Source organism: Andrena cerasifolii, unplaced genomic scaffold (assembly GCF_050908995.1).
Source record: "Andrena cerasifolii isolate SP2316 unplaced genomic scaffold, iyAndCera1_principal scaffold0330, whole genome shotgun sequence".
In the NCBI taxonomy this organism is placed as follows: domain Eukaryota; kingdom Metazoa; phylum Arthropoda; class Insecta; order Hymenoptera; family Andrenidae; genus Andrena; species Andrena cerasifolii.
Genome location: NW_027485223.1, coordinates 2,310 through 24,805, shown reverse-complemented (window position 1 = coordinate 24,805; position 22,496 = coordinate 2,310). Strand labels below are relative to the sequence as shown.

General features: G+C 20.9%; 1 long non-coding RNA gene across 22 annotated transcripts in view; it reads right to left on the bottom strand.

The window, feature by feature from the left end:
- LOC143378113 (uncharacterized) overlaps nt 1-22,182 on the bottom strand; it is a 32,815-nt gene extending 10,633 nt beyond the window's left edge. For 11 of the 22 annotated variants that reach the window (XR_013087597.1, XR_013087599.1, XR_013087609.1 and 8 more), the window contains exons 1-5: nt 14,985-21,134; nt 9,969-12,642; nt 6,894-7,854; nt 4,561-6,749; nt 1,832-2,217 (exon numbers count right to left, since the gene is read on the bottom strand). This is a non-coding gene — a long non-coding RNA (uncharacterized LOC143378113). Of the gene's footprint in view, nt 1-1,831; nt 2,218-4,560; nt 6,750-6,893; nt 7,855-9,968; nt 12,643-14,984; nt 21,135-21,357 lie in introns of those variants that run through there. The other 11 variants (XR_013087595.1, XR_013087594.1, XR_013087604.1 and 8 more) reach the window with 11 other exon arrangements.
- Nucleotides 22,183-22,496: the final 314 nt, after the last annotated feature.

The following is a 22,496-nucleotide window of genomic DNA, read 5'->3' as shown; positions in this document are numbered from 1 at the left end:
CTGTTTATTTACCTATTTTTTCCACTAATTTATTTAGCTATTTTTTATTTACCTTTTTTTCTTTGATTTATTTAGCTATTTATCTATATTTATACACCTATTTTTTCTCTAGATAATTTAACTATTTTTCTCTATTTATTTACCTATTTCTTCTCTATTTATTTACCTGTTTTGTTTTCTCTATTTATTTACCTTTTTTTCTCTAGTTATTTACCTCCTTTTTCTGTATTTATTTACCTACTTTGTTTTCTCTACTTCATTACCTATTTTTCTCTATTTATTTACCTATTTTTCTCTATTTATTTACCTATTTTCTGTATTTATTTACCTCCTTTGTATTCTCTACTTCATTACCTATTTTTCACTATTTCTTTATCTATTTTTTTTCTCTAATTTATTTACCAATATTTTCTCTGTTTATTTACCTATTTTTTCCTTTAATTTATTTACCTATATTTCTGTTTATTTACCTATTTTTTCCTCTAATTTATTTAGCTATTTTTTATTTACCTTTTTTTCTTTGATTTATTTAGCTATTTATCTATATTTATACACCAATTTTTTCTCTCGATAATTTACCTATTTTTTCTCTCTTTATTTACCTATTTTTTCTCTATTTTATTTACCTACTTTTTCTCTATTTATTTACCTATTTTTTCTCTCTTTATTTACCTATTTTTTCTCTATTTTATTTACCTCTTTGTTCTCTATTTATTTACCTATTTTTTCTCTAGTTATTTACCAACTTTTTTCTCTAATTTATTTACCTATTTTTCTGTTTATTTACCTATTTTTTCCTCTAATTTATTTACCTATTTTTTATTTACCTTTTTTTCTTTGATTTATCTATATTTATACACCTATTTTTTCTCTAGATAATTTAACTATTTTTTCTCTATTTATTTACCTATTTTTCTCTATTTATTTACCCCTTTTGTTTTCTCTATTTATTTACCTATTTTTTCTCTAGTTATTTACCTCCATTTTCTGTATTTATTTACCTACTTTGTTTTCTCTACTTCATTACCTATTTTTCTCTATTTATTTGCCTATTTTTTTCTCTAAATTATTTACCTATTTTTCTGTTTAATTACCTATTTTTTCCTCTAATTTATTTACCTATTTTTTATTTACCTTTTTTTCTTTGATTTATTTTGCTATTTATCTATATTTATACACCAATTTTTTCTCTAGATAATTTACCTATTTTTTCTCTCTTTATTTATCTATTTTTTCTTTATTTTATTTACCTACATTTTCTCTATTTATTTACCTATTTTTCTCTATTTATTTACCTCTTTTTTCTCTATTTATTTACCTATTTTTTCTCTAGTCATTTACCTACTTTTTTCTCTAATTTATTTACCTATTTTTTCTCTATTTATTTACCTATTTTTTCTCTATTTATTTACCCCTTTTGTTTTCTCTATTTATTTACCTATTTTTTCTCTAGTTATTTACCTCCTTTTTCTGTATTTATTTACCTACTTTATTTCTCTACTTCATTACCTATTTTTCTTTATTTATTTGCCTATTTTTTTCTCTAAATTATTTACCTATTTTTCTCCATGTATTTACCTATTTTCTGTTTTTATTTACCTCCTTTGTATTCTCTACTTCATTACCTATTTTTCTCTATTTATTTACCTATTTTTCTCTATTTATTTACCTCTTTTTCTGTATTTAATTACCTACTTTGTTTTCTCTACTTCATTACCTATTTTTCTCTATTCATTTGCCTATTTTTTCTCTAAATTATTTACCTATTTTTCTCTATTTATTTACCTATTTTTCTCTATTTTATTTACCTACTTTTTCTCTATTTATTTACCTATTTTTCTCTATTTATTTACCTCTTTTTTCTCTATTTATTTACCTATTTTTCTCTAGTTATTTACCTACTTTTTTCTCTAATTTATTTACCTATTTTTCTGTTTATTAACCTATTTTTTCCTCTAATTTATTTACCTATTTTTTATTTACCTTTTTTTCTTTGATTTATTTAGCTATTTATCTATATTTATACACCTATTTTTTCTCTAGATAATTTAACTATTTTTTCTCTATTTATTTACCTATTTCTTCTCTATTTATTTACCTCTTTTGTTTTCTCTATTTATTTACCTTTTTTTCTGTAGTTATTTTCCTCCTTTTTCTGTATTTATTTACCTACTTTGTTTTCTCTACTTCATTACCTATTTTTCTCTATTTATTTACCTATTTTTCTCTATTTATTTACCTCTTTTTCTGTATTTATTTACCTACTTTGTTTTCTCTACTTCATTACCTATTTTTCTCTATTTATTTGCCTATTTTTTTCTCTAAATTATTTACCTATTTTTCTCTATTTATTTACCTATTTTCTGTATTTATTTACCTCCTTTGTACTCTACTTCATTACCTATTTTTCACTATTTCCTTATCTATTTTTTTTCTCTAATTTATTTACCAATATTTTCTCTGTTTACTTACCTATTTTTTCCTTTAATTTATTTACCTATATTTCTGTTTATTTACCTATTTTTTCCTCTAATTTATTTACCTATTTTTTATTTACCTTTTTTTCTTTGATTTATTTAGCTATTTATCTATATTTATACACCAATTTTTTCTCCAGATAACTTACCTATTTTTCTCTCTTTATTTACCTATTTTTTCTCTATTTTATTTACCTGCTTTTTCTCTATTTATTTACCTATTTTTCTCTATTTATTTACCTCTTTTTTCTCTATTTATTTACCTATTTTTTCTCTAGTTATTTACCTACTTTTTTCTCTAATTTATTTACCTATTTTTCTGTTTATGTACCTATTTTTTCCTCTAATTTATTTACCTATTTTTTATTTACCTTTTTTTCTCTGATTTATTTAGCTATTTATCTATATTTATACACCTATTTTTTCTCTAGATAATTTAACTATTTTTTCTCTATTTATTTACCTATTTTTTCTCTATTTATTTACCCCTTTTGTTTTCTCTATTTATTTACCTATTTTTTCTCTAGTTATTTACCTCCTTTTTCTGTATTTATTTACCTACTTTATTTCTCTACTTCATTACCTATTTTTCTCTATTTATTTGCCTATTTTTTTTCTCTAAATTATTTACCTATTTTTCTCTATGTATTTACCTATTTTCTGTTTTTATTTACCTCCTTTGTATTCTCTACTTCATTACCTATTTTTCTCTATTTATTTACCTATTTTTCTCTATTTATTTACCTCTTTTTCTGTATTTATTTACCTACTTTGTTTTCTCTACTTCATTACCTATTTTTCTCTATTTATTTGCCCATTTTTTTCTCTAAATTATTTACCTATTTTTCTCTATTTATTTACCTATTTTCTGTATTTATTTACCTCCTTTGTATTCTCTACTTCATTACCTATTTTTCATTATTTCTTTATCTATTTTTTTTCTCTAATTTATTTACCAATTTTTTCTCTGTTTATTTACCTATTTTTCTGTTTATTTACCTATTTTTTCCACTAATTTATTTAGCTATTTTTTATTTACCTTTTTTTGCTTGATTTATTTAGCTATTTATCTATATTTATACACCTATTTTTTCTCTAGATAATTTAACTATTTTTCTCTATTTATTTACCTATTTCTTCTCTATTTATTTACCTGTTTTGTTTTCTCTATTTATTTACCTATTTTTCTCTATTTATTTACCTATTTTCTGTATTTATTTACCTCCTTTGTATTCTCTACTTCATTACCTATTTTTCACTATTTCTTTATCTATTTTTTTTCTCTAATTTATTTACCAATATTTTCTCTGTTTATTTACCTATTTTTTCCTTTAATTTATTTACCTATATTTCTGTTTATTTACCTATTTTTTCCTCTAATTTATTTAGCTATTTTTTATTTACCTTTTTTTCTTTGATTTATTTAGCTATTTATCTATATTTATACACCAATTTTTTCTCTCGATAATTTACCTATTTTTTCTCTCTTTATTTACCTATTTTTTCTCTATTTTATTTACCTACTTTTTCTCTATTTATTTACCAATTTTTTCTCTCTTTATTTACCTATTTTTTCTCTATTTTATTTACCTCTTTGTTCTCAATTTATTTACCTATTTTTTCTCTAGTTATTTACCAACTTTTTTCTCTAATTTATTTACCTATTTTTCTGTTTATTTACCTATTTTTTCCTCTAATTTATTTACCTATTTTTTATTTACCTTTTATTCTTTGATTTATCTATATTTATACACCTATTTTTTCTCTAGATAATTTAACTATTTTTTCTCTATTTATTTACCTATTTTTTCTCTATTTATTTACCCCTTTTGTTTTCTCTATTTATTTACCTATTTTTTCTCTATTTATTTACCTCTTTTTCTGTATTTATTTACCTACTTTGTTTTCTCTACTTCATTACCTATTTTTCTCTATTTATTTGCCTATTTTTTTCTCTAAATTATTTACCTATTTTTCTCTATTTATTTACCTATTTTCTGTATTTATTTACCTCCTTTGTATTCTCTACTTCATTACCTATTTTTCACTATTTTTTATCCATTTTTTTCTCTAATTTATTTACCAATTTTTTTCTGTTTATTTACCTATTTTTTCCTTTAATTTATTTACCTATTTTTCTGTTTAATTACCTATTTTTTCCTCTAATTTATTTACCTATTTTTTATTTACCTTTTTTTCTTTGATTTATTTTGCTATTTATCTATATTTATACACCAATTTTTTCTCTAGATAATTTACCTATTTTTTCTCTCTTTATTTATCTATTTTTTCTTTATTTTATTTACCTACATTTTCTCTATTTATTTACCTATTTTTCTCTATTTATTTACCTCTTTCTTCTCTATTTATTTACCTATTTTTTCTCTAGTCATTTACCTACTTTTTTCTCTAATTTATTTACCTATTTTTCCTCTAATTTATTTACCTATTTTTTATTTTCCTTTTTTTCTTTGATTTATTTAGCTATTTATCTATATTTATACACCTATTTTTTCTCTAGATAATTTAACTATTTTTTCTCTATTTATTTACCTATTTTTTCTCTATTTATTTACCCCCTTTGTTTTCTCTATTTATTTGCCTATTTTTTTCTCTAAATTATTTACCTATTTTTCTCTATGTATTTACCTATTTTCTGTTTTTATTTACCTCCTTTGTATTCTCTACTTCATTACCTATTTTTCTCTATTTATTTACCTATTTTTCTCTATTTATTTACCTCTTTTTCTGTATTTAATTACCTACTTTGTTTTCTCTACTTCATTACCTATTTTTCTCTATTCATTTGCCTACTTTTTCTCTAAATTATTTACCTATTTTTCTCTATTTATTTACCTATTTTTCTCTATTTTATTTACCTACTTTTTCTCTATTTATTTACCTATTTTTCTCTATTTATTTACCTCTTTTTTCTCTATTTATTTACCTATTTTTCTCTAGTTATTTACCTACTTTTTGCTCTAATTTATTTACCTATTTTTCTGTTTATTAACCTATTTTTTCCTCTAATTTATTTACCTATTTTTTATTTACCTTTTTTTCTTTGATTTATTTAGCTATTTATCTATATTTACACACCTATTTTTTCTCTAGATAATTTAACTATTTTTTCTCTATTTATTTACCTATTTCTTCTCTATTTATTTACCTCTTTTGTTTTCTCTATTTATTTACCTTTTTTTCTGTAGTTATTTTCCTCCTTTTTCTGTATTTATTTACCTACTTTGTTTTCTCTACTTCATTACCTATTTTTCTCTATTTACTTACATATTTTTCTCTATTTATTTACCTCTTTTTCTGTATTTATTTACCTACTTTGTTTTCTCTACTTCATTACCTATTTTTCTCTATTTATTTGCCCATTTTTTTCTCTAAATTATTTACCTATTTTTCTCTATTTATTTACCTATTTTCTGTATTTATTTACCTCCTTTGTATTCTCTACTTCATTACCTATTTTTCATTATTTCTTTATCTATTTTTTTTCTCTAATTTATTTACCAATTTTTTCTCTGTTTATTTACCTATTTTTCTGTTTATTTACCTATTTTTTCCACTAATTTATTTAGCTATTTTTTATTTACCTTTTTTTCCTTGATTTATTTAGCTATTTATCTATATTTATACACCTATTTTTTCTCTAGATAATTTAACTATTTTTCTCTATTTATTTACCTATTTCTTCTCTATTTATTTACCTGTTTTGTTTTCTCTATTTATTTACCTATTTTTCTCTATTTATTTACCTATTTTCTGTATTTATTTACCTCCTTTGTATTCTCTACTTCATTACCTATTTTTCACTATTTCTTTATCTATTTTTTTTCTCTAATTTATTTACCAATATTTTCTCTGTTTATTTACCTATTTTTTCCTTTAATTTATTTACCTATATTTCTGTTTATTTACCTATTTTTTCCTCTAATTTATTTAGCTATTTTTTATTTACCTTTTTTTCTTTGATTTATTTAGCTATTTATCTATATTTATACACCAATTTTTTCTCTCGATAATTTACCTATTTTTTCTCTCTTTATTTACCTATTTTTTCTCTATTTTATTTACCTACTTTTTCTCTATTTATTTACCTATTTTTTCTCTCTTTATTTACCTATTTTTTCTCTATTTTATTTACCTCTTTGTTCTCTATTTATTTACCTATTTTTTCTCTAGTTATTTACCAACTTTTTTCTCTAATTTATTTACCTATTTTTCTGTTTATTTACCTATTTTTTCCTCTAATTTATTTACCTATTTTTTATTTACCTTATTTTCTTTGATTTATCTATATTTATACACCTATTTTTTCTCTAGATAATTTAACTATTTTTTCTCTATTTATTTACCTATTTTTTCTCTATTTATTTACCCCTTTTGTTTTCTCTATTTATTTACCTATTTTTTCTCTAGTTATTTACCTCCATTTTCTGTATTTATTTACCTACTTTGTTTTCTCTACTTCATTACCTATTTTTCTCTATTTATTTGCCTATTTTTTTCTCTAAATTATTTACCTATTTTTCTCTATGTATTTACCTATTTTCTGTTTTTATTTACCTCCTTTGTATTCTCTACTTCATTACCTATTTTCACTATTTCTTTATCTATTTTTTTTCTCTAATTTATTTACCAATTTTTTCTCTGTTTATTTACCTATTTTTTCCTTTAATTTATTTACCTATTTTTCTGTTTAATTACCTATTTTTTCCTCTAATTTATTTACCTATTTTTTATTTACCTTTTTTTCTTTGATTTATTTTGCTATTTATCTATATTTATACACCAATTTTTTCTCTAGATAATTTACCTATTTTTTCTCTCTTTATTTATCTATTTTTTCTTTATTTTATTTACCTACATTTTCTCTATTTATTTACCTATTTTTCTCTATTTATTTACCTCTTTCTTCTCTATTTATTTACCTATTTTTTCTCTAGTCATTTACCTACTTTTTTCTCTAATTTATTTACCTATTTTTCCTCTAATTTATTTACCTATTTTTTATTTTCCTTTTTTTCTTTGATTTATTTAGCTATTTATCTATATTTATACACCTATTTTTTCTCTAGATAATTTAACTATTTTTTCTCTATTTATTTACCTATTTTTTCTCTATTTATTTACCCCTTTTGTTTTCTCTATTTATTTACCTATTTTTTCTCTAGTTATTTACCTCCTTTTTCTGTATTTATTTACCTACTTTATTTCTCTACTTCATTACCTATTTTTCTCTATTTATTTACCTATTTTTCTCTATTTATTTACCTCTTTTTTCTCTATTTATTTACCTATTTTTTCTCTAGTTATTTACCTACTTTTTTCTCTAATTTATTTACCTATTTTTCTGTTTATTTACCTATTTTTTCCTCTAATTTATTTACCTATTTTTTATTTACATTTTTTTCTCTGATTTATTTAGCTATTTATCTATATTTATACACCTATTTTTTCTCTAGATAATTTAACTATTTTTTCTCTATTTATTTACCTATTTTTTCTCTATTTATTTACCCCTTTTGTTTTCTCTATTTATTTACCTATTTTTTCTCTAGTTATTTACCTCCTTTTTCTGTATTTATTTACCTACTTTATTTCTCTACTTCATTACCTATTTTTCTCTATTTATTTGCCTATTTTTTTCTCTAAATTATTTACCTATTTTTCTCTATGTATTTACCTATTTTCTGTTTTTATTTACCTCCTTTGTATTCTCTACTTCATTACCTATTTTTCTCTATTTATTTACCTATTTTTCTCTATTTATTTACCTCTTTTTCTGTATTTATTTACCTACTTTGTTTTCTCTACTTCATTACCTATTTTTCTCTATTTATTTGCCCATTTTTTTCTCTAAATTATTTACCTATTTTTCTCTATTTATTTACCTATTTTCTGTATTTATTTACCTCCTTTGTATTCTCTACTTCATTACCTATTTTTCATTATTTCTTTATCTATTTTTTTCTCTAATTTATTTACCAATTTTTTCTCTGTTTATTTACCTATTTTTCTGTTTATTTACCTATTTTTTCCACTAATTTATTTAGCTATTTTTTATTTACCTTTTTTTCTTTGATTTATTTAGCTATTTATCTATATTTATACACCTATTTTTTCTCTAGATAATTTAACTATTTTTCTCTATTTATTTACCTATTTCTTCTCTATTTATTTACCTGTTTTGTTTTCTCTATTTATTTACCTTTTTTTCTCTAGTTATTTACCTCCTTTTTCTGTATTTATTTACCTACTTTGTTTTCTCTACTTCATTACCTATTTTTCTCTATTTATTTACCTATTTTTCTCTATTTATTTACCTATTTTCTGTATTTATTTACCTCCTTTGTATTCTCTACTTCATTACCTATTTTTCACTATTTCTTTATCTATTTTTTTTCTCTAATTTATTTACCAATATTTTCTCTGTTTATTTACCTATTTTTTCCTTTAATTTATTTACCTATATTTCTGTTTATTTACCTATTTTTTCCTCTGATTTATTTAGCTATTTTTTATTTACCTTTTTTTCTTTGATTTATTTAGCTATTTATCTATATTTATACACCAATTTTTTCTCTAGATAATTTACCTATTTTCTCTCTCTTTATTTACCTATTTTTTCTCTATTTTATTTACCTACTTTTTCTCTATTTATTTACCTATTTTCTCTATTTATTTACCTCTTTGTTCTCTATTTATTTACCTATTTTTTCTCTAGTTATTTACCTACTTTTTTCTCTAATTTATTTACCTATTTTTTATTTACCTTTTTTTCTTTGATTTATCTATATTTATACACCTATTTTTTCTCTAGATAATTTAACTATTTTTTCTCTATTTATTTACCTATTTTTTCTCTATTTATTTACCCCTTTTGTTTTCTCTATTTATTTACCTATTTTTTCTCTAGTTATTTACCTCCTTTTTCTGTATTTATTTACCTACTTTGTTTTCTCTACTTCATTACCTATTTTTCTCCATTTATTTGCCTATTTTTCTCTCTAAATTATTTACCTATTTTTCTCTATGTATTTACCTATTTTCTGTTTTTATTTACCTCCTTTGTATTCTCTACTTCATTACCTATTTTCACTATTTCTTTATCTATTTTTTTTCTCTAATTTATTTACCAATTTTTTCTCTGTTTATTTACCTATTTTTTCCTTTAATTTATTTACCTATTTTTCTGTTTAATTACCTATTTTTTCCTCTAATTTATTTACCTATTTTTTATTTACCTTTTTTTCTTTGATTTATTTTGCTATTTATCTATATTTATACACCAATTTTTTCTCTAGATAATTTACCTATTTTTTCTCTCTTTATTTATCTATTTTTTCTCTATTTTATTTACCTACATTTTCTCTATTTATTTACCTATTTTTCTCTATTTATTTACCTCTTTCTTCTCTATTTATTTACCTATTTTTTCTCTAGTCATTTACCTACTTTTTTCTCTAATTTATTTACCTATTTTTCCTCTAATTTATTTACCTATTTTTTATTTACCTTTTTTTCTTTGATTTATTTAGCTATTTATCTATATTTATACACCTATCTTTTCTCTAGATAATTTAACTATTTTTTCTCTATTTATTTACCTATTTTTTCTCTATTTATTTACCCCTTTTGTTTTCTCTATTTATTTACTTATTTTTTCTCTAGTTATTTACCTCCTTTTTCTGTATTTATTTACCTACTTTTTCTCTATTTATTTACCTATTTTTCTCTATTTATTTACCTCTTTTTCTGTATTTATTTACCTACTTTATTTCTCTACTTCATTACCTATTTTTCTCTATTTATTTGCCTATTTTTTTCTCTAAATTATTTACCTATTTTTCTCTATGTATTTACCTATTTTCTGTTTTTATTTACCTCCTTTGTATTCTCTACTTCATTACCTATTTTTCTCTATTTATTTACCTATTTTTCTCTATTTATTTACCTCTTTTTCTGTATTTAATTACCTACTTTGTTTTCTCTACTTCATTACCTATTTTTCTCTATACATTTGCCTATTTTTTTCTATTTATTTACCTCTTTTTCTGTATTTATTTACCTACTTTGTTTTCTCTACTTCATTACCTATTTTTCTCTATTTATTTGCCTATTTTTTTCTCTAAATTATTTACCTATTTTCTGTATTTATTTACCTCCTTTGTATTCTCTACTTCATTACCTATTTTTCACTATTTCTTTATCTATTTTTTTTCTCTAATTTATTTACCAATATTTTCTCTGTTTATTTACCTATTTTTTCCTTTAATTTATTTACCTATATTTCTGTTTATTTACCTATTTTTTCCTCTAATTTATTTACCTATTTTTTATTTACCTTTTTTTCTTTGATTTATTTAGCTATTTATCTATATTTATACACCAATTTTTTCTCTAGATAATTTACCTATTTTTTCTCTCTTTATTTACCTATTTTTTCTCTATTTTATTTACCTACTTTTTCTCTATTTATTTACCTATTTTCTCAATTTATTTACCTCTTTTTTCTCTATTTATTTACCTATTTTTTCTCTAGTTATTTATCTACTTTTTCTCTAATTTATTAACCTATTTTTCTGTTTATTTACCTATTTTGTCCTCTAATTTATTTACCTATTTTTTATTTACCTTTTTTTCTTCGATTTATTTAGCTATTTATCTATATTTATACACCTATTTTTTCTCTAGATAATTTAACTATTTTTTCTCTATTTATTTACCTATTTCTTCTCTATTTATTTACCTTTTTTTCTGTAGTTATTTTCCTCCTTTTTCTGTATTTATTTACCTACTTTGTTTTCTCTACTTCATTACCTATTTTTCTCTATTTATTTACCTATTTTTCTCTATTTATTTACCTCTTTTTCTGTATTTATTTACCTACTTTGTTTTCTCTACTTAATTACCTATTTTTCTCTATTTATTTGCCTATTTTTTTCTCTAAATTATTTACCTATTTTTCTCTATTTATTTACCTATTTTCTGTATTTATTTACCTCCTTTGTATTCTCTACTTCATTACCTATTTTTCACTATTTCTTTATCTATTTTTTTTCTCTAATTTATTTACCAATATTTTCTCTGTTTATTTACCTATTTTTTCCTTTAATTTATTTACCTATATTTCTGTTTATTTACCTATTTTTTCCTCTAATTTATTTACCTATTTTTTATTTACCTCTTTTTCTTTGATTTATTTAGCTATTTATCTATATTTATACACCAATTTTTTCTCTAGATAATTTACCAATTTTTTCTCTCTTTATTTAACTATTTTTTCTCTATTTATTTACCTATTTTTTCTCTATTTATTTACCCCTTTTGTTTTCTCTATTTATTTACCTATTTTTTCTCTAGTTATTTACCTCCTTTTTCTGTATTTATTTACCTACTTTATTTCCCTACTTCATTACCTATTTTTCTCTATTTATTTGCCTATTTTTTTCTCTAAATTATTTACCTATTTTTCTCTATGTATTTACCTATTTTCTGTTTTTATTTACCTCCTTTGTATTCTCTACTTCATTACCTATTTTTCTCTATTTATTTACCTATTTTTCTCTATTTATTTACCTCTTTTTCTGTATTTATTTACCTACTTTTTCTGTATTTATTTACCTACTTTATTTCTCTACTTCATTACCTATTTTTCTCTATTTATTTGCCTATTTTTTTCTCTAAATTATTTACCTATTTTTCTCTATGTATTTACCTATTTTTCTCTATTTTATTTACCTACTTTTTCTCTATTTATTTACCTATTTTTCTCTATTTATTTACCTCTTTTTTCTCTATTTATTTACCTATTTTTCTCTAGTTATTTACCTACTTTTTTCTCTAATTTATTTACCTATTTTTCTGTTTATTAACCTATTTTTTCCTCTAATTTATTTACCTATTTTTTATTTACCTTTTTTTCTTTGATTTATTTAGCTATTTATCTATATTTATACACCTATTTTTTCTCTAGATAATTTAACTATTTTTTCTCTATTTATTTACCTATTTCTTCTCTATTTATTTACCTCTTTTGTTTTCTCTATTTATTTACCTTTTTTTCTGTAGTTATTTTCCTCCTTTTTCTGTATTTATTTACCTACTTTGTTTTCTCTACTTCATTACCTATTTTTCTCTATTTATTTACCTATTTTTCTCTATTTATTTACCTCTTTTTCTGTATTTATTTACCTACTTTGTTTTCTCTACTTCATTACCTATTTTTCTCTATTTATTTGCCTATTTTTTTCTCTAAATTATTTACCTATTTTTCTCTATTTATTTACCTATTTTCTGTATTTATTTACCTCCTTTGTACTCTACTTCATTACCTATTTTTCACTATTTCCTTATCTATTTTTTTTCTCTAATTTATTTACCAATATTTTCTCTGTTTACTTACCTATTTTTTCCTTTAATTTATTTACCTATATTTCTGTTTATTTACCTATTTTTTCCTCTAATTTATTTACCTATTTTTTATTTACCTTTTTTTCTTTGATTTATTTAGCTATTTATCTATATTTATACACCAATTTTTTCTCCAGATAACTTACCTATTTTTCTCTCTTTATTTACCTATTTTTTCTCTATTTTATTTACCTGCTTTTTCTCTATTTATTTACCTATTTTTCTCTATTTATTTACCTCTTTTATCTCTATTTATTTACCTATTTTTTCTCTAGTTATTTACCTACTTTTTTCTCTAATTTATTTACCTATTTTTCTGTTTATTTACCTATTTTTTCCTCTAATTTATTTACCTATTTTTTATTTACCTTTTTTTCTCTGATTTATTTAGCTATTTATCTATATTTATACACCTATTTTTTCTCTAGATAATTTAACTATTTTTTCTCTATTTATTTACCTATTTTTTCTCTATTTATTTACCCCTTTTGTTTTCTCTATTTATTTACCTATTTTTTCTCTAGTTATTTACCTCCTTTTTCTGTATTTATTTACCTACTTTATTTCTCTACTTCATTACCTATTTTTCTCTATTTATTTGCCTATTTTTTTCTCTAAATTATTTACCTATTTTTCTCTATGTATTTACCTATTTTCTGTTTTTATTTACCTCCTTTGTATTCTCTACTTCATTACCTATTTTTCTCTATTTATTTACCTATTTTTCTCTATTTATTTACCTCTTTTTCTGTATTTATTTACCTACTTTGTTTTCTCTACTTCATTACCTATTTTTCTCTATTTATTTGCCCATTTTTTTCTCTAAATTATTTACCTATTTTTCTCTATTTATTTACCTATTTTCTGTATTTATTTACCTCCTTTGTATTCTCTACTTCATTACCTATTTTTCATTATTTCTTTATCTATTTTTTTTCTCTAATTTATTTACCAATTTTTTCTCTGTTTATTTACCTATTTTTCTGTTTATTTACCTATTTTTTCCACTAATTTATTTAGCTATTTTTTATTTACCTTTTTTTGCTTGATTTATTTAGCTATTTATCTATATTTATACACCTATTTTTTCTCTAGATAATTTAACTATTTTTCTCTATTTATTTACCTATTTCTTCTCTATTTATTTACCTGTTTTGTTTTCTCTATTTATTTACCTATTTTTCTCTATTTATTTACCTATTTTCTGTATTTATTTACCTCCTTTGTATTCTCTACTTCATTACCTATTTTTCACTATTTCTTTATCTATTTTTTTTCTCTAATTTATTTACCAATATTTTCTCTGTTTATTTACCTATTTTTTCCTTTAATTTATTTACCTATATTTCTGTTTATTTACCTATTTTTTCCTCTAATTTATTTAGCTATTTTTTATTTACCTTTTTTTCTTTGATTTATTTAGCTATTTATCTATATTTATACACCAATTTTTTCTCTCGATAATTTACCTATTTTTTCTCTCTTTATTTACCTATTTTTTCTCTATTTTATTTACCTACTTTTTCTCTATTTATTTACCAATTTTTTCTCTCTTTATTTACCTATTTTTTCTCTATTTTATTTACCTCTTTGTTCTCTATTTATTTACCTATTTTTTCTCTAGTTATTTACCAACTTTTTTCTCTAATTTATTTACCTATTTTTCTGTTTATTTACCTATTTTTTCCTCTAATTTATTTACCTATTTTTTATTTACCTTTTATTCTTTGATTTATCTATATTTATACACCTATTTTTTCTCTAGATAATTTAACTATTTTTTCTCTATTTATTTACCTATTTTTTCTCTATTTATTTACCCCTTTTGTTTTCTCTATTTATTTACCTATTTTTTCTCTATTTATTTACCTCTTTTTCTGTATTTATTTACCTACTTTGTTTTCTCTACTTCATTACCTATTTTTCTCTATTTATTTGCCTATTTTTTTCTCTAAATTATTTACCTATTTTTCTCTATTTATTTACCTATTTTCTGTATTTATTTACCTCCTTTGTATTCTCTACTTCATTACCTATTTTTCACTATTTTTTATCCATTTTTTTCTCTAATTTATTTACCAATTTTTTTCTGTTTATTTACCTATTTTTTCCTTTAATTTATTTACCTATTTTTCTGTTTAATTACCTATTTTTTCCTCTAATTTATTTACCTATTTTTTATTTACCTTTTTTTCTTTGATTTATTTTGCTATTTATCTATATTTATACACCAATTTTTTCTCTAGATAATTTACCTATTTTTTCTCTCTTTATTTATCTATTTTTTCTTTATTTTATTTACCTACATTTTCTCTATTTATTTACCTATTTTTCTCTATTTATTTACCTCTTTCTTCTCTATTTATTTACCTATTTTTTCTCTAGTCATTTACCTACTTTTTTCTCTAATTTATTTACCTATTTTTCCTCTAATTTATTTACCTATTTTTTATTTTCCTTTTTTTCTTTGATTTATTTAGCTATTTATCTATATTTATACACCTATTTTTTCTCTAGATAATTTAACTATTTTTTCTCTATTTATTTACCTATTTTTTCTCTATTTATTTACCCCTTTTGTTTTCTCTATTTATTTGCCTATTTTTTTCTCTAAATTATTTACCTATTTTTCTCTATGTATTTACCTATTTTCTGTTTTTATTTACCTCCTTTGTATTCTCTACTTCATTACCTATTTTTCTCTATTTTTTTACCTATTTTTCTCTATTTATTTACCTCTTTTTCTGTATTTAATTACCTACTTTGTTTTCTCTACTTCATTACCTATTTTTCTCTATTCATTTGCCTATTTTTTCTCTAAATTATTTACCTATTTTTCTCTATTTATTTACCTATTTTTCTCTATTTTATTTACCTACTTTTTCTCTATTTATTTACCTATTTTTCTCTATTTATTTACCTCTTTTTTCTCTATTTATTTACCTATTTTTCTCTAGTTATTTACCTACTTTTTGCTCTAATTTATTTACCTATTTTTCTGTTTATTAACCTATTTTTTCCTCTAATTTATTTACCTATTTTTTATTTACCTTTTTTTCTTTGATTTATTTAGCTATTTATCTATATTTATACACCTATTTTTCTCTAGATAATTTAACTATTTTTTCTCTATTTATTTACCTATTTCTTCTCTATTTATTTACCTCTTTTGTTTTCTCTATTTATTTACCTTTTTTTCTGTAGTTATTTTCCTCCTTTTTCTGTATTTATTTACCTACTTTGTTTTCTCTACTTCATTACCTATTTTTCTCTATTTATTTACATATTTTTCTCTATTTATTTACCTCTTTTTCTGTATTTATTTACCTACTTTGTTTTCTCTACTTCATTACCTATTTTTCTCTATTTATTTGCCCATTTTTTTCTCTAAATTATTTACCTATTTTTCTCTATTTATTTACCTATTTTCTGTATTTATTTACCTCCTTTGTATTCTCTACTTCATTACCTATTTTTCATTATTTCTTTATCTATTTTTTTTCTCTAATTTATTTACCAATTTTTTCTCTGTTTATTTACCTATTTTTCTGTTTATTTACCTATTTTTTCCACTAATTTATTTAGCTATTTTTTATTTACCTTTTTTTCCTTGATTTATTTAGCTATTTATCTATATTTATACACCTATTTTTTCTCTAGATAATTTAACTATTTTTCTCTATTTATTTACCTATTTCTTCTCTATTTATTTACCTGTTTTGTTTTCTCTATTTATTTACCTATTTTTCTCTATTTATTTACCTCCTTTGTATTCTCTACTTCATTACCTATTTTTCACTATTTCTTTATCTATTTTTTTTCTCTAATTTATTTACCAATATTTTCTCTGTTTATTTACCTATTTTTTCCTTTAATTTATTTACCTATATTTCTGTTTATTTACCTATTTTTTCCTCTAATTTATTTAGCTATTTTTTATTTACCTTTTTTTCTTTGATTTATTTAGCTATTTATCTATATTTATACACCAATTTTTTCTCTCGATAATTTACCTATTTTTTCTCTCTTTATTTACCTATTTTTTCTCTATTTTATTTACCTACTTTTTCTCTATTTATTTACCTATTTTTTCTCTCTTTATTTACCTATTTTTTCTCTATTTTATTTACCTCTTTGTTCTCTATTTATTTACCTATTTTTTCTCTAGTTATTTACCAACTTTTTTCTCTAATTTATTTACCTATTTTTCTGTTTATTTACCTATTTTTTCCTCTAATTTATTTACCTATTTTTTATTTACCTTTTTTTCTTTGATTTATCTATATTTATACACCTATTTTTTCTCTAGATAATTTAACTATTTTTTCTCTATTTATTTACCTATTTTTTCTCTATTTATTTACCCCTTTTGTTTTCTCTATTTATTTACCTATTTTTTCTCTAGTTATTTACCTCCATTTTCTGTATTTATTTACCTACTTTGTTTTCTCTACTTCATTACCTATTTTTCTCTATTTATTTGCCTATTTTTTTCTCTAAATTATTTACCTATTTTTCTCTATGTATTTACCTATTTTCTGTTTTTATTTACCTCCTTTGTATTCTCTACTTCATTACCTATTTTCACTATTTCTTTATCTATTTTTTTTCTCTAATTTATTTACCAATTTTTTCTCTGTTTATTTACCTATTTTTTCCTTTAATTTATTTACCTATTTTTCTGTTTAATTACCTATTTTTTCCTCTAATTTATTTACCTATTTTTTGTTTACCTTTTTTTCTTTGATTTATTTTGCTATTTATCTATATTTATACACCAATTTTTTCTCTAGATAATTTACCTATTTTTCTCTCTTTATTTATCTATTTTTCTTTATTTTATTTACCTACATTTTCTCTATTTATTTACCTATTTTTCTCTATTTATTTACCTCTTTCTTCTCTATTTATTTACCTATTTTTTCTCTAGTCATTTACCTACTTTTTTCTCTAATTTATTTACCTATTTTTCCTCTAATTTATTTACCTATTTTTTATTTTCCTTTTTTTCTTTGATTTATTTAGCTATTTATCTATATTTATACACCTATTTTTTCTCTAGATAATTTAACTATTTTTTCTCTATTTATTTACCTATTTTTTCTCTATTTATTTACCCCTTTTGTTTTCTCTATTTATTTACCTATTTTTTCTCTAGTTATTTACCTCCTTTTTCTGTATTTATTTACCTACTTTATTTCTCTACTTCATTACCTATTTTTCTCTATTTATTTACCTATTTTTCTCTATTTATTTACCTCTTTTTCTGTATTTATTTACCTACTTTGTTTTCTCTACTTCATTACCTATTTTTCTCTATTTATTTGCCTATTTTTTTCTCTAAATTATTTACCTATTTTTCTCTATTTATTTACCTATTTTCTGTATTTATTTACCTCCTTTGTACTCTACTTCATTACCTATTTTTCACTATTTCCTTATCTATTTTTTTTCTCTAATTTATTTACCAATATTTTCTCTGTTTACTTACCTATTTTTTCCTTTAATTTATTTACCTATATTTCTGTTTATTTACCTATTTTTTCCTCTAATTTATTTACCTATTTTTTATTTACCATTTTTTCTTTGATTTATTTAGCTATTTATCTATATTTATACACCAATTTTTTCTCCAGATAACTTACCTATTTTTTCTCTCTGTATTTACCTATTTTTTCTCTATTTTATTTACCTGCTTTTTCTCTATTTATTTACCTATTTTTCTCTATTTATTGACCTCTTTTTTCTCTATTTATTTACCTATTTTTTCTCTAGTTATTTACCTACTTTTTTCTCTAATTTATTTACCTATTTTTCTGTTTATTTACCTATTTTTTCCTCTAATTTATTTACCTATTTTTTATTTACATTTTTTTCTCTGATTTATTTAGCTATTTATCTATATTTATACACCTATTTTTTCTCTAGATAATTTAACTATTTTTTCTCTATTTATTTACCTATTTTTTCTCTATTTATTTACCCCTTTTGTTTTCTCTATTTATTTACCTATTTTTTTCTCTAGTTATTTACCTCCTTTTTCTGTATTTATTTACCTACTTTATTTCTCTACTTCATTACCTATTTTTCTCTATTTATTTGCCTATTTTTTTCTCTAAATTATTTACCTATTTTTCTCTATGTATTTACCTATTTTCTGTTTTTATTTACCTCCTTTGTATTCTCTACTTCATTACCTATTTTTCTCTATTTATTTACCTATTTTTCTCTATTTATTTACCTCTTTTTCTGTATTTATTTACCTACTTTGTTTTCTCTACTTCATTACCTATTTTTCTCTATTTATTTGCCCATTTTTTTCTCTAAATTATTTACCTATTTTTCTCTATTTATTTACCTATTTTCTGTATTTATTTACCTCCTTTGTATTCTCTACTTCATTACCTATTTTTCATTATTTCTTTATGTATTTTTTTTCTCTAATTTATTTACCAATTTTTTCTCTGTTTATTTACCTATTTTTCTGTTTATTTACCTATTTTTTCCACTAATTTATTTAGCTATTTTTTATTTACCTTTTTTTCTTTGATTTATTTAGCTATTTATCTATATTTATACACCTATTTTTTCTCTAGATAATTTAACTATTTTTCTCTATTTATTTACCTATTTCTTCTCTATTTATTTACCTGTTTTGTTTTCTCTATTTATTTACCTTTTTTTTCTCTAGTTATTTACCTCCTTTTTCTGTATTTATTTACCTACTTTGTTTTCTCTACTTCATTACCTATTTTTCTCTATTTATTTACCTATTTTTCTCTATTTATTTACCTATTTTCTGTATTTATTTACCTCCTTTGTATTCTCTACTTCATTACCTATTTTTCACTATTTCTTTATCTATTTTTTTTCCTCTAATTTATTTACCAATATTTTCTCTGTTTATTTACCTATTTTTTCCTTTAATTTATTTACCTATATTTCTGTTTATTTACCTATTTTTTCCTCTGATTTATTTAGCTATTTTTTATTTACCTTTTTTTCTTTGATTTATTTAGCTATTTATCTATATTTATACACCAATTTTTTCTCTAGATAATTTACCTATTTTCTCTCTCTTTATTTACCTATTTTTTCTCTATTTTATTTACCTACTTTTTCTCTATTTATTTACCTATTTTCTCTATTTATTTACCTCTTTGTTCTCTATTTATTTACCTATTTTTTCTCTAGTTATTTACCTACTTTTTTCTCTAATTTATTTACCTATTTTTTATTTACCTTTTTTTCTTTGATTTATCTATATTTATACACCTATTTTTTCTCTAGATAATTTAACTATTTTTTCTCTATTTATTTACCTATTTTTTCTCTATTTATTTACCCCTTTTGTTTTCTCTATTTATTTACCTATTTTTTCTCTAGTTATTTACCTCCTTTTTCTGTATTTATTTACCTACTTTGTTTTCTCTACTTCATTACCTATTTTTCTCCATTTATTTGCCTATTTTTCTCTCTAAATTATTTACCTATTTTTCTCTATGTATTTACCTATTTTCTGTTTTTATTTACCTCCTTTGTATTCTCTACTTCATTACCTATTTTTCTCTATTTATTTACCTATTTTTCTCTAGTTATTTACCTCCTTTTTCTGTATTTATTTACCTACTTTGTTTTCTCTACTTCATTACCTATTTTTCTCTATTTATTTGCCCATTTTTTTCTCTAAATTATTTACCTATTTTTCTCTATTTATTTACCTATTTTCTGTATTTATTTACCTCCTTTGTATTCTCTACTTCATTACCTATTTTTCATTATTTCTTTATCTATTTTTTTTCTCTAATTTATTTACCAATTTTTTCTCTGTTTATTTACCTATTTTTCTGTTTATTTACCTATTTTTTCCACTAATTTATTTAGCTATTTTTTATTTACCTTTTTTTCTTTGATTTATTTAGCTATTTATCTATATTTATACACCTATTTTTTCTCTAGATAATTTAACTATTTTTCTCTATTTATTTACCTATTTCTTCTCTATTTATTTACCTGTTTTGTTTTCTCTATTTATTTACCTTTTTTTTCTCTAGTTATTTACCTCCTTTTTCTGTATTTATTTACCTACTTTGTTTTCTCTACTTCATTACCTATTTTTCTCTATTTATTTACCTATTTTTCTCTATTTATTTACCTATTTTCTGTATTTATTTACCTCCTTTGTATTCTCTACTTCATTACCTATTTTTCACTATTTCTTTATCTATTTTTTTTCTCTAATTTTATTTACCAATATTTTCTCTGTTTATTTACCTATTTTTTCCTTTAATTTATTTACCTATATTTCTGTTTATTTACCTATTTTTTCCTCTAATTTATTTAGCTATTTTTTATTTACCTTTTTTTCTTTGATTTATTTAGCTATTTATCTATATTTATACACCAATTTTTTTCTCTAGATAATTTACCTATTTTCTCTCTCTTTATTTACCTATTTTTTCTCTATTTTATTTACCTACTTTTTCTCTATTTATTTACCTATTTTCTCTATTTATTTACCTCTTTGTTCTCTATTTATTTACCTATTTTTTCTCTAGTTATTTACCTACTTTTTTCTCTAATTTATTTACCTATTTTTTATTTACCTTTTTTTCTTTGATTTATCTATATTTATACACCTATTTTTTCTCTAGATAATTTAACTATTTTTTCTCTATTTATTTACCTATTTTTTCTCTATTTATTTACCCCTTTTGTTTTCTCTATTTATTTACCTATTTTTTCTCTAGTTATTTACCTCCTTTTTCTGTATTTATTTACCTACTTTGTTTTCTCTACTTCATTACCTATTTTTCTCCATTTATTTGCCTATTTTTCTCTCTAAATTATTTACCTATTTTTCTCTATGTATTTACCTATTTTCTGTTTTTATTTACCTCCTTTGTATTCTCTACTTCATTACCTATTTTCACTATTTCTTTATCTATTTTTTTTCTCTAATTTATTTACCAATTTTTTCTCTGTTTATTTACCTATTTTTTCCTTTAATTTATTTACCTATTTTTCTGTTTAATTACCTATTTTTTCCTCTAATTTATTTACCTATTTTTTATTTACCTTTTTTTCTTTGATTTATTTTGCTATTTATCTATATTTATACACCAATTTTTTCTCTAGATAATTTACCTATTTTTTCTCTCTTTATTTATCTATTTTTTCTCTATTTTATTTACCTACATTTTCTCTATTTATTTACCTATTTTTCTCTATTTATTTACCTCTTTCTTCTCTATTTATTTACCTATTTTTCTCCAGTCATTTACCTACTTTTTTCTCTAATTTATTTACCTATTTTTCCTCTAATTTATTTACCTATTTTTTATTTACCTTTTTTTCTTTGATTTATTTAGCTATTTATCTATATTTATACACCTATCTTTTCTCTAGATAATTTAACTATTTTTTCTCTATTTATTTACCTATTTTTTCTCTATTTATTTACCCCTTTTGTTTTCTCTATTTATTTACTTATTTTTTCTCTAGTTATTTACCTCCTTTTTCTGTATTTATTTACCTACTTTTTCTCTATTTATTTACCTATTTTTCTCTATTTATTTACCTCTTTTTCTG